Raw genomic sequence first — 12292 nt, forward strand, 5'->3', positions numbered from 1 at the left:
AAAAAGGAAGAAAAAAAGGAAAAAAGAAAAGAAAAAGGGAAAGAAATAGAAAGAAAGGAAAAAAGGGGGGAAGCAAATAAATCAAAAAGCAAAAACAAAACAAAACAAAACAAAAACCACGGGGGAGTATCTTCTGATTCTGTATACTTAAGTCCCTTGACTTCCTTTTGGAACTTGTCCATCTAGTTGGTCTTCTGGGGGAGGGGCCTGTTGTGCTGATTTTCAGGTGTTAGCACTTGGGGGAGCTGCTCTGCCCCTGCCTGGTCCAGGGCTCAATGAGTGATGTTTATCCTGTTTATCTGGTGAGGCCACTGTGAGGCTCAGTGGGGGTTGTTTACCCCGTGAGGCCCCAGGAGGAACAACCGCAGTGGCGGGGCCAGCTCTGAAGCCCTGGAGTCAGCTCCCGCAGTAACCACGGAGCTCTCCGTCTGCAGGGCCTGGAGGCTCCGGGGTGGGGCCGCTGATCTGCTCAGCTCGGGGCAGGAGCGTCCTCGCTGATCTGGGCCCTCCCGGCCTCTGCCTGTCCCGGGGGAGGCCGGATCCTGGACTGTGTCCCCGCGCCCTGTGCTCCGGCGCCTGAGCTGTTGGATTCGCTCCCGCCCCGCAGCCCCCTCCGCGGAGCCGCCCCCGAGCCCCCCCAAGCTGCTCCCGCCCCGCAGCCCCCTCCGCGGAGCCGCCCCCGAGCCCCCCGAGCTGCTCCGGGTCCCCCGTGCGCGCTGCAGCCCTTAGGGAGCTCGGCGCACTCTCCCGGGGCGCAGGTGCCTGTTAGTGTCCCCGGGAGCCCGAGGGCATCCCCGCCCTCCTGGGTCCTGCTCCACCTCCCTGGAGCCCCTTTTCCCCCCGGGAAGTTCGGTGCAGCTCCTGCTTCTCCGGGACGGGTATCTCCTGTCCTGGGGACACTCGCCCCGGCCTCAGCCCGGCTCCTCGCGGGCCCCTCCCCCTTGGAGGCCTTTTGTTTCTTTATTTCTTTTTCCCCGTCTTCCTACCTTGATAGAAGCGCAAACTCTTCTCACTGTAGCATTCCAGGTGTTCTCTCTTTAAATCTCAGGCCGAATTTGTAGATTTTCAGGATGATTTGCAGGTTATCTAGGTAATTTGGTGGGGACAGGTGTTTTGGAGACCCTACTCTTCTGCCATCTTGCCCCTCCTCCCTAAATGAATTAATTCTAATGCATGCTGTTATTTCTTCCTGCCTATCTCTGACACTTGGAATTTTTTGCTCTATTATGATCCAGATTCTCCTAAAGAAACTCTTCACTGGCACCCTGGGTTCTGTCTGTCCAGGCAATGACAGCTCAGGGCCTTATTTCTAGGGCCAATGGACACTCATCAAAGATGGCATTTGGACAGAATAATCCTGATATTGATGATGACTAGTGGAATTATTTCTTCAACTCTATCATGTTCCTGCTTCATGTAGACTTTTTACCTCAGTGATCTGCATGTAAGAGGAAAATGATCAAATACTTCATTATTAGAGTTATTTGTCTACCCTAGCTGGACCAGCACAAGAATGTGAATTTGACTTAAATAACATTGGCTCCATGGCTTCTAACTCTAATCTCAGCCAGTTTGGTGGTTATCAGATGTACGTGTGAGGCTTGTGAAAAGGAAGTTTTCCTTGCCCCCATCTATGACGATTTTGATTCTCAGAATCTTTTTTTCAATAAACTCCCGAGTGACTGATGACCAGCACCAGGACCTGCTCTATTTGTATCTACCAGTACCAAAACACTAATTCCAGGATATGAGAAGCTTCCTCCATATACATGGGGGCCTAATTGGAAGTCCACAAGCAAATATCTTAGGATAGCATGAAGGGGCAGGACAATTCCTGGGTTTGGCCATTCTTGGCAAGCATATTCCACTAGCTAGCAATTCCTACACTCTTACCCCTCAAGTCGGTTTAAGCCTGGTTGCTTTACTGTGCCTTACTCTGGTCCTCACCTGTGGCATTTAGCCTGTGTTAGGGGGATAAATTGCTCATACCTGAGACTCTGTATCTATATGCTAATTTTCTCCTACACAAGAGAACCAGTTTCCTGCATTTTCCTTCAATATGGATATATATCTTTTGATGAATTTTTCCCTTGGGACTTACTATCTTTTCTGCCTGCACACACCTTAGAGACCTACAATGGCAGAAACACACCCACAGAGAGAATATTTTTACAAGCCCTGGGGCAGTAGCCATAATAAATTACTTTGTCTTCTATCATAGTTCAATATGAGCACTATTCTCAGGACTGTAATTTTATCTTCCTTTATTTGGCTAGACAGTAATAGGGCCCCATTTGGTATGTGCCTGGGGTGAAGCACATTTAATACCCCAAAGGAGATAGCAATGTGTCCAGGCAAAGATCACCAGGTCCCAGGGTTTGGAGATGCAAACAAGCTACTAACTTTGATAAGTGACATGGGCCAGAGCTAGGTCAGAAAATGGGTACAGTACATGGAAACTTGCAAATTAGTAGAAACTAGGAAAAACATAGCTACAGAGATCTTGGCTGCATGATTGGAGAGGGAGTGAACTTCATATGATGAATGCAGATGAAGCCCTGGCATGGAGATCCATTGTGAATTGGTGATGGTGGCAAGATCAAAGTAGGGGCCTGGAGGTTCTAGAATGGGATAAAACATCAAGGTGAGTTATGTCAGCTACAGGCTGGAGTATTTTAAACTGTTGTGGACCTACACAAATCATGGTAGGGGCAACTTCAGCAAAGCTTGAAAAGTGTACACCTAAGGGTAGGCAAGCAGGACAAGGGGAGTATGGGATGATCTAAGTCTTCAGGACGACTTTCTTGGACAAGTTTCTTGAAGCATGAAACTGGGCCTGGAGTGCTGGGCAGCATTCCACCAAAGAAGCAGGATGAAGAATATTAATACAAAACCCAGAGTGAGCCATTCCTGATTTATTCCTTTTGGTATCAGCATATCATATCTTTGCTTATATATTTCTTTTGACTTATTCCTGTCAGCTATAAGTAGCATGTAGTTGAGTCTTAATTCCAATACCCACTTCTGCCTTTTAATTGGGGTACATGGACACCCCCATTTAATGTGATTGCTGATTTGTTTAGCTTTAAATCTAGCATGCTGCATTGTTTTTATTTTTGCCACATCTATTTTTATTTTCTATTTTTGTTTTTGACTCACTTTTCCTTCTTTTTCTGCTTTCTTTTGGATTTAATATTTTTGTGATTCCATATTATCTTGCTTTTTGGCTCATCAGCTATATATAATTCCTTATTCTGTTCTTTAACAGTTGTTTTAGGGATTATAGTATAAATCTTCACTCCATCATGGTCTACCATTAAGTAATATTGTAACATTTCATGTGTGGTAACCAAGAGTGCATCTTGATTCCTCTCACCTGGACTTTGTGCTACTTTTGTGATGCATTTTACTTTTACATATATCGCTTACCCCAAAATGCATGGATATTATTTTTATTTTAACAGTTATCTTTTAAAGAGATTTAAAAAGCAGGAAAAGAATCTCATACTTTTACTCATGTAGTTACTACTTCCAGTGTTCTTAATCTTTGTGTAGAGAGTTATGCGCTTTTCTAGTATGTTTCCCTTCTACCCGAAAGGCTTATCTGAACATTTCCTATGTAGTAGCTACTGCTAATGGATACTTTTTGGCTGCATGTATCTGAAAAAGTTTTTATTTTATGTTAATTTTTACAAGATATCTTTGCTAAGCACTTAATTATTTAAAGATACATCTTCTTTTAGAACAAACAATCCTAAAACTTATATGGGACCACAAAAGACCCCGAAGTGTCAAAGCAATCTTGAAAAAGAAAAGTAAAGCTAGACTTCAAGTTATATCACAAAGCTGTAGTGAACGAGATCATATGGTACTGACACAGTAACAGACACACAGAACAATGGAACAGAAGACTCAGAAATGAATCCATAACTATATGGTCAACTAATCTTTGATAAAGCAGGAGACAATATCCATTGAGGGAAAAAAGACATTTTCTTCAACAAATGGTGTTGGAAATGCTGGAAAACAACGTTCAAGAGAATGAACTTGGACCACTTTTTTATACCATATATAAAAATAAATTAAAAATGGATGAAAGACCAAAATGTGAAATAGGAAATCATCAAAATCCTAGAGAAGAACAAGCCAGTAACCTCTTTGACATCAGCCATAGCAACTTCTTACTAGATACGTCTCCTGGGGCAAGGGAAACAAAAGAAAAAAACAAACTATTGGAACTACATCAAGAAAAAAAGCTTCTGTACAGAGAAGGAAAAAATACACTAAAAGGCAACCTATGGAGTGGGAGGAGATATTTGCAAATGACATGTCTCACAAAGAGTATCCAAAATCTATACAAAACTTAACAAACTCAACACCCAAAACCCACAAATAATCCAGTTAAAAAATAAGCAGAATACATGAATAGACATCATTCTTCCAAAGAATAAATACATATGGCTAACAGACACATAGAAATCATTGATAAGGGAAATACAAATCAAATTGAAACTATAATGAGATATCATCTCACACCAATCAGAATTGCTAAAATTAACAACACAGGAATCAACAGGTGTTGGCAAGAATGCAGAGAAAGGAGGATCCTCTCATACTCTTGGTGGTAATGCAAACTGGTGCAGCCACTCTGGAAAATAGTATGGAGATTTCCTCAAAAAGTTAAAAATAGAACTACTCCATGATTCAGAAATTATATTACTAGTTCTTTACACAAAAAATATTAAAACACTGATTTGAAGGAATACATGCATTATCAACAATAGTCAAACTATGAAAAGAGCCTAAATGTTCACTGTCTGATAAACAGATAAATGGATAAAGAAGATGTGATATATAAATAAAATGGATTATTACTCTGTCTTTAAAAAGAATGAAATCTTGCCACTGGCAAAGAGATAGATGGAGTTACTAAGTGAAATAAGTCACAGAAAGACAAATATCATGATTTCACTCATGTGGAATTTAATAAAGCAGATGAGTGTGGGGGGAAGATAAAGGCAAAGCAGAAAATAGATTAATAACTATAGAGAACAAAGTTAAAGTTTCTGGAGGGGAGATAGGTGGAAGATGGGTTAAATAGGAGATGCGAATTAAGGAGGACATTTGTGACGAGCACTGGGTGTTGTATGTAAGTCATAAATCACTATATTGTACATCTAAAACTAATATTACTGTACATTAACTAACTGGAGTTTAAATAAAAACATGAAAAAGAAAAAAGATAAAGACCTGTCTTCTTGATTGCATAACTCTCAATGAGGAATCTACTGCTAACCTTAGTATTTTTTTTCTCTGCTGATAAGGTGTCTTTCCCCACCCCCCACCACCAGTTGCTGTTTTTCATTGCTGGTTATAAGGAATCAAATTATGATGTGCCTTCGTGCAGTTTAGTTTTCATGTTCTTGGGGTTTATTGATCTTGGATATAAGGGTTGAAATAGTTTATCGAATTTGGAAAAATTTCAACCATTCTCCCTTTAAATATGTATCCCTTCCTTTTTCCAATCACACATTACATACCTTTTCTCTTTCACTGACTTCAATTCCACATATATTAGGGAGCTTGAAGCTGTCTCCCAGATTACTGACATCTTTTATATTCTTTTTTTTTAGATTTATTTATTTTTATTTTTTTCAAGATCTATTTTATTTTTATTTTTTTAATAAATTTATTTTTTATTGGTGTTCAATTTACCAACATACAGAATAACACACGGTGCTCATCTTTTATATTCTTAAATTTTGTTTCAATTTGCAGTTTCTAGTATTATTTCTCCATGTTCAACAATCTTTTTTTCTTTCATATTTAATGCTATTAATCTCATTCAGTCAATTTTTCATTTTAAACACTGTAGTTTTTTTTTATTTATTTTTTACTGGTGTTCAATTTACTAGCATACAGAATAACCCCCAATGCCCGTCACCCATTCACTCCCACCCCCCGCCCTCCTCCCCTTCTACCACCCCTCGTTCGTTTCCCAGAGTTAGCAGTCTTTACGTCCTGTCTCCCTTTCTGATATTTCCCACACATTTCTTCTCCCTTCCCTTATATTCCCTTTCACTATTATTTATATTCCCCAAATGAATGAGAACATATAATGTTTGTCCTTCTCCGACTGACTTACTTCACTCAGCATAATACCCTCCAGTTGCATCCACGTTGAAGCAAATGGTGGGTATTTGTCATTTCTAATAGCTGAGTAATATTCCATTGTATACATAAACCACATCTTCTTTATCCATTCCTCTTTCGTTGGACATCGAGGCTCCTTCCACAGTTTGGGTATCGTGGCCATTGCTGCTATAAACATCGGGGTGCAGGTGTCCCGGCGTTTCATTGCATTTGTATCTTTGGGGTAAATCCCCAGCAGTGCAATTGCTGGGTCATAGGGTAGGCATATTTTTAACTGTAGTTTTTAAACTAGAAATTTCTAGAAATTTAATTTAGGTATTTGTAATATCTTCCATATCTATACTTAACCTTCTTACCATATGAAATACAATTATGATAACTGCTTGGTAAACTTGTCTGTTAATTCTGATATCTGTATTAGTTCTAGGTCAGTTTTGCTTCATTAATTTTTTTGTCACTATTATAGGTTTGTATTTACTTGATTGTTTATATACTGGGAAATTTTTTATTGGATACCAGATATTACAGATTTAACTTTTTTGGATTCTAAAAACGTGAAAATTATTAGTGTTCCTGTCACTGTTGCTGTTCGTGTGTGTGTGTGTAAGTTACTTGAAAACAGTTTGATCTTTTCTACTCTGTTTTTTTTTATAAATTTATTTTTTATTGGTGTTCAATTTGCTAACATATAGACTAACACCCAGTGCTCATCCCATCAAGTGCCCCCCTCAGTGCCCATCTACTCTGTTTTTAAGAGTTGTCAGAACTGGAGCAGTGCTGTCTAGGGCTAAGACACCACCTTTTTGAGTGCTTACTCACTGACCGATGAATTATGATTTCTAATTTGGCCAGTGGGAACATACATTACTCCTTAGGTGGTTGCTGGTACTATGTCCTCTCATCTTTGTGTTTCTTTCACTGTTCTTGACTAGTTTCCTCACATGAAAATGTGGATCAGCATCCTTCTGAATAATCAAGCAATCAGGAACACATACCTATCGTTATATCTTTCTATGACACACTGCCCCATGAACTCCAGCTGCTTGGTCCCCCTGGACTCACAGAAATATCACCTCATCTTAGGGAGATTTCTCCACTCCATCTCCCTTCCTCCTTTCTCCCCCACACCTGGAAACTCTTTCAAGGCAATAAACTAGAACGATTGTAGGGCTTATCTCATTTGTTTTGCATTTGCCATGGATTCCTGTCCTCTTTTGCTTAGTGTCTTAGGTCTTGAACATTACTTTGTATATTTGGTCCATTTGTTGCTGTTGTTTTTCATGGAAGGATAAAACTGGCCCCTGTTACTCTTCTTGGCTTGAGGCAGAAGTCCCAAAGTGCCACTTCTACATTGCAATTTGTATATGTTTATGTGCCAATAGAACATAACTTCAGCTAACCTCCCATATGAAGTTTATGTTCTTTTTTTTTTTAAGTTTATGTTCTATATCCAAGTAACAGCGGGAATTATCATTCATTTGGCATCTACTGTGTGATAGGCACTGGTGTATTATTTCTAATTCTTATGGTTGACTCTGTGATGTAAATGTTGTCCTCACTTAAGAAAACAGATCCTAACAAGTTGAATAGTGTCTTTGTTTTAGGAGTTGAGAGGTGGTTTACCTCAGGTATGTAAGCTTGAAACCAGGTCTTCTTTCCTATCTTAGTTTGCCTAAGTTGTGAGGAAACAGTTTTCTAGATACTCTGCACCCTGTGACATACTGCATCAAATTTAAATCAAATTTCCATAGTCTCCAAGTGAATGCCAAGACAGAGTCCAGGGTCATCAAGGAAGACATGGCTGCACATATCCTCTATATGGACTGGAGCATTCTTCTCCCCTCTAGCCTGAAACAACAGGAGCTACACAGGTGAGGAGGAGAAACACAGGTGCTTCTCTACACAGGGATGCTCAGTAAGGTCTTTGATGCAGATACTAGCCTCCATGGTCCCCTGATGGGTCTGGCTCTGTCAGACAAAAGTCAGCTGCCCTCAATGGCCAGTGCATGCCACACTCCATGGGCTGAGCTAGCAAGGACCAATTAACTTCTACCATAGAATGGGGCATGGAAACTTAACAGGCCTCTGGGATGACTATATTCAGGGAAAATCTCTTCCCCTCATCTTGGTTTTTCTGTGAGTTGATTGCCTACAAGGACACTGACAGATGTTCCAGACAATTTCTGATGACTGCAGACAGCCCCACCTCAATAGAAGAGCCATAGGACCTGGGTAGAGAGGGCTCACCTTCTGGGGCAGAATTTCCCATCTGCATGTAATGAGATAAGAGTGCCTTTCCTGCTCAATGGTCATGAAGTTTAATGCAGTGTTTACCCCACTCTTTCATTTTTTTCTACAAATAGTGAGTCTTACGGCTTTTTTTAAGCCCTGTGAACACAGAGGAAAAAATAAGGCTGTGTCTCTGATCTGTGGAAGCTCACAGCTGAATGAGGTAGGTAATCAAGAAATCTACTAAATACTGCAATGTAGTCTGAGCTACATTGTGTGTGGTGGGTTTCAAGCAGCATATAATGAACAAAGGAGCCCAAAGAAGAGTATAGTCATTCAGGGATAACTGTCGGAGGCTGCCACCAGGATGTGACACTTGAGCTGACCATGGAAGGAGTTGGAATTAGCATGATGAAAAAACTGAGGCAGAAGTATTAGGGTAATGTAAAGCCCAGAGGTCCCCCAAAGCTGTGGCATGTGCATGTATAGGAGCCTCTTTTCCCTCCTTTCCTTCCTTCCTTCCTTCCTTCCTTCCTTCCTTCCTTCCTTCCTTCCTTCCTTCCACCATCATCATCATCATCATCATCATCTTAGCAGTAGTAGCATCTTCATCTTCCTCTCTTGATGTAGGACAAAGCTGCAGATTCCTCAACTGAGAGCAATATAGTTAATTCAAAATAGAACACACAATCTGCCATAGCTATTGTATCACCAGAGCTTGCTTACCAGCTGTTCCTATGGAGTTCCAGCCACTATTGATTTTATTATGTGCCTTTCATTATAAGATTTTTGTTCTTTTGACTCACAATTAAGATATTTATAGGCAGAGGGGCCTGATAAATCATCTCTTTCCCCTTCCTCTTTGCAGCAAGCTATCCCATAACATCCTTGCCAGACTGTCACACAGTCTCAGCTTGAGTCCCTCCCCAGCAAAGATGGGACTTGCTGTTTCATTGAACCATCTCTTGGTGAAAAAAATTGCCTTGAGGAACTACAATTCATTTGTCCTAGTTCTGTCTGTTGGGATCATAAAGGATATTTTGCTTTTTTTTTTCTGTATGACAATCTGGGAGACATCAACAGGACTTTGTCCAACAGCAATTTATCAAATGTCAACAACTCTCCAGGTGCTCTGCTGGGTGTGACAGGCATCCCCATAGAAAGCACTGAGTAGTAAGTGGAAGGCTGATCTTAATTATTTAGGGATTGCTAACTTTTCTGTTAAATCACTAGGCAGACACTGTGGTATCCCGGTCACACGCCTCAGAGCCTCATTGAATTCAGACACAGCTGTAGTAAATGGCTCCCTGGGAGCTCAAACTCACTTCCTGAATTATACTGCCTTCACTTTGTATCCAGAGTCTTCTCAAGATTTAGGGGCTCTCTGGAAGGGTGAGAAGTGAGTCCAAAGGAGGGGGCTACTAACACTGAGGGTTACATTCACTCAATGGGAACCAGGCCAGTGGTTTTAGTGCTTTTTGTCTTGGCTTCCAAAGTGGTGGATTCCAGAAAGCATTCTGTATGCTTCTCAGGGCTTCCAATAAAATCATTCCTGCAGCCCTTAGCAGCCACCTCACTAATAGCCTCATATCCTCTCTCCTCATGCATTCTCTCTTCCTGAGGCCACCTTCCAAACCAAGCCTAACCAAATCTTTGGCTCTACTTCCAGGGAACCTATCAAATTAAATAAGGCAGGGGATATAGAACCACAGAATTTCCACACTCTACCCCCATCAAGCCCTATCTCCATATGCACCTGCCTTCAGGCCAGCTCAGATCAGCCCTCATCATGAGTATCTTCTGGATTCCAAAGTACATAGTGTTTTCTCTTCCCCTCAGAATCCAGAAGCACTTATGGTCAACAACCTTACTGAAAGTATCTCATATAGGGTCTCATCACCAGTAGTTGTCACATCCTTCAATATTATTCTTGTGCTAGTTATGATTTTTATACATCTATACTTTGCACACACTTGAAAAAAATATTTATCAACAATGTTGCCATAAGGGACTTCAGTGCCTTCATCTGGAAATAAGGTGGTAAAAATTACCTGCTAGGACTGTTACATGAGCCACACACATCTATAGCTGCTTAATATGCTCAGCTCAATGTCTGGCAATCCTTAGCAGTCCTTTCCCACCTATTTACTTCCTCTTTTCATATTTGAGGCTTTGAATTATGTCTGCCAGTATATTGCCAAGAGTATTCCTCAGCGAAGTGTATAATTACAGCAACTTCTTCATCATTTTCAGAAGCTAAAAGAAGAGCTATGGAAAAGGAGGAAACAAGGATATAAAAGTGTTTGAAGTTGGAGGCTGCCTATCAAAAGTCCTCTGGGGTTCTCAAATCTTTGCCAGATTATCTTAAATTTTAAATTCAATTTAAATTTAAATTAGCCAACATATAGTACATCATTAGTTTCAGATGTAGTGTTCAATAATTTATCAGTTACCTATAACACTCAATGCTCATCACATCACATGGCCTCCTTAATACCTATCACCCAATTACCTCATCCCCCTACGAACATCCCCTCCACCAACCCTCAGTTTGTTTTCTGTAGTTAAGAAGGGAAGGGAGAAGAAATGGGTAGGAAATATCAAAAAGGGAGACAGAACATAAAGACTCCTAACTCTGGGAAACGAACTAGGGGTGGTGGAAGGGGAGGAGCGCGGGGGGTGGGGGTGACTGGGTGAGGGGCACTGAGGGGGCACTTGACGGGATGAGCACTGGGTGTTATTCTGTATATTGGCAAATTGAACACCAGTAAAAAATAAATTTATTATTAAAAAATAATGAAAATAAATTAAAAAGCTTAAAAAATAAAATAAATAAAATAATAAAATAAATAAAATAAAATAATAAAATAAAATAAAATAAAATAAAATAAAATAAAATAAAATAAAATAAAGAGTTCATGGTTTTTCTCCCTCTCTGATGACTTCCCATTCAGTTTTCCCTTCTGATCCTTTGTGCTGTTTCTTATATTCCCTTCTGATCCTCTGGGCTGTTTCTTATATTCCACATATGAGTGAAACCATAAAATAATTGTCTTTCTCTGACTTATTTCACTCAGCATAAGACCCTCCAGTTCTAGGTACTTTCAAATTAAAAGCAGAACATTTCTGTTTTCATCTGTTAAGTAGTAATAAAAATAAGTATTATTAAATATTAAAAATTTCACAATGTCCATGAAGATGACAGTTTCTACACTTTATAAATGAAGAATTGAGGCTCAGAGAGGCTAAGTCACTTGCTCACGCCAACAGTCTCTTGGTCTACTTGTTTTTAAAGCCTGTCTTTCCTCCATGCTGCATGTCTCTTGGGAGATCACTAAGATCCAGAACTGGCCTTTTCACCTTGTGTATTTATTGCAGACCATGGCATCATGGAATCGACACTTACCAGAGAACTTCTGGCACTCCTTTTTTCCATGCCAAGTGTAGTAGCATTTGGTTTGGCTAATTTGGGAAGCTGACCATCTATGTTCCAGCGTTATGGACTGCATCACTGATGGGTGCCTCTGAGCTGGGTTCTCAGCTCAGCTTCGTGGGCTCTACTCCATAAAAGGAGGCCCTAGCAGATCTGTGCTTTCATTTGAAGTGTGGGATGAAGCACTCTGGAAGTGATTGCAGTGGGCTGGCTTTTGATGCAGAAGTTCTCCCTGGCAGGTTATTTATAGAGTGGGTGGAGTGGAGACATGACAAATGTAAACCTAAAATAAAAATAGTTTCAGATTCACATAAATGAAGTAGTTAATCAAAGCAGAGAGTGACAACATGTCCACAAGTTTCCTCTGCCTCATGGTGTATATATGTGAGTGTGATTGGGGGGTTGGTATTCACTTTCCTGGTAAAACAGGAGAGGATCTGATAGCACTACAGGCTGCACATCCGTTGTGAAATGCAG

The 12292-nt window shown here is 40.4% G+C and overlaps 1 long non-coding RNA gene across 2 annotated transcripts in view; it reads right to left on the bottom strand.

Annotated features, from left to right (window-relative positions):
• Nucleotides 1–2268: 2268 nt before the first annotated feature.
• LOC140612075 (uncharacterized) overlaps nt 2269–12292 on the bottom strand; it is a 72261-nt gene continuing 62237 nt past the window's right edge. The window contains exons 3-4 of one of the 2 annotated variants that reach the window (XR_012013390.1): nt 11789–12098; nt 2269–2621 (exon numbers count right to left, since the gene is read on the bottom strand). This is a non-coding gene — a long non-coding RNA (uncharacterized lncRNA). Of the gene's footprint in view, nt 2622–10439; nt 10651–11788; nt 12099–12292 lie in introns of those variants that run through there. The other variant, XR_012013391.1, reaches the window with a different exon arrangement.

The sequence above is a fragment of the Canis lupus genome, chromosome 20 (assembly GCF_048164855.1).
Source record: "Canis lupus baileyi chromosome 20, mCanLup2.hap1, whole genome shotgun sequence".
In the NCBI taxonomy this organism is placed as follows: domain Eukaryota; kingdom Metazoa; phylum Chordata; class Mammalia; order Carnivora; family Canidae; genus Canis; species Canis lupus.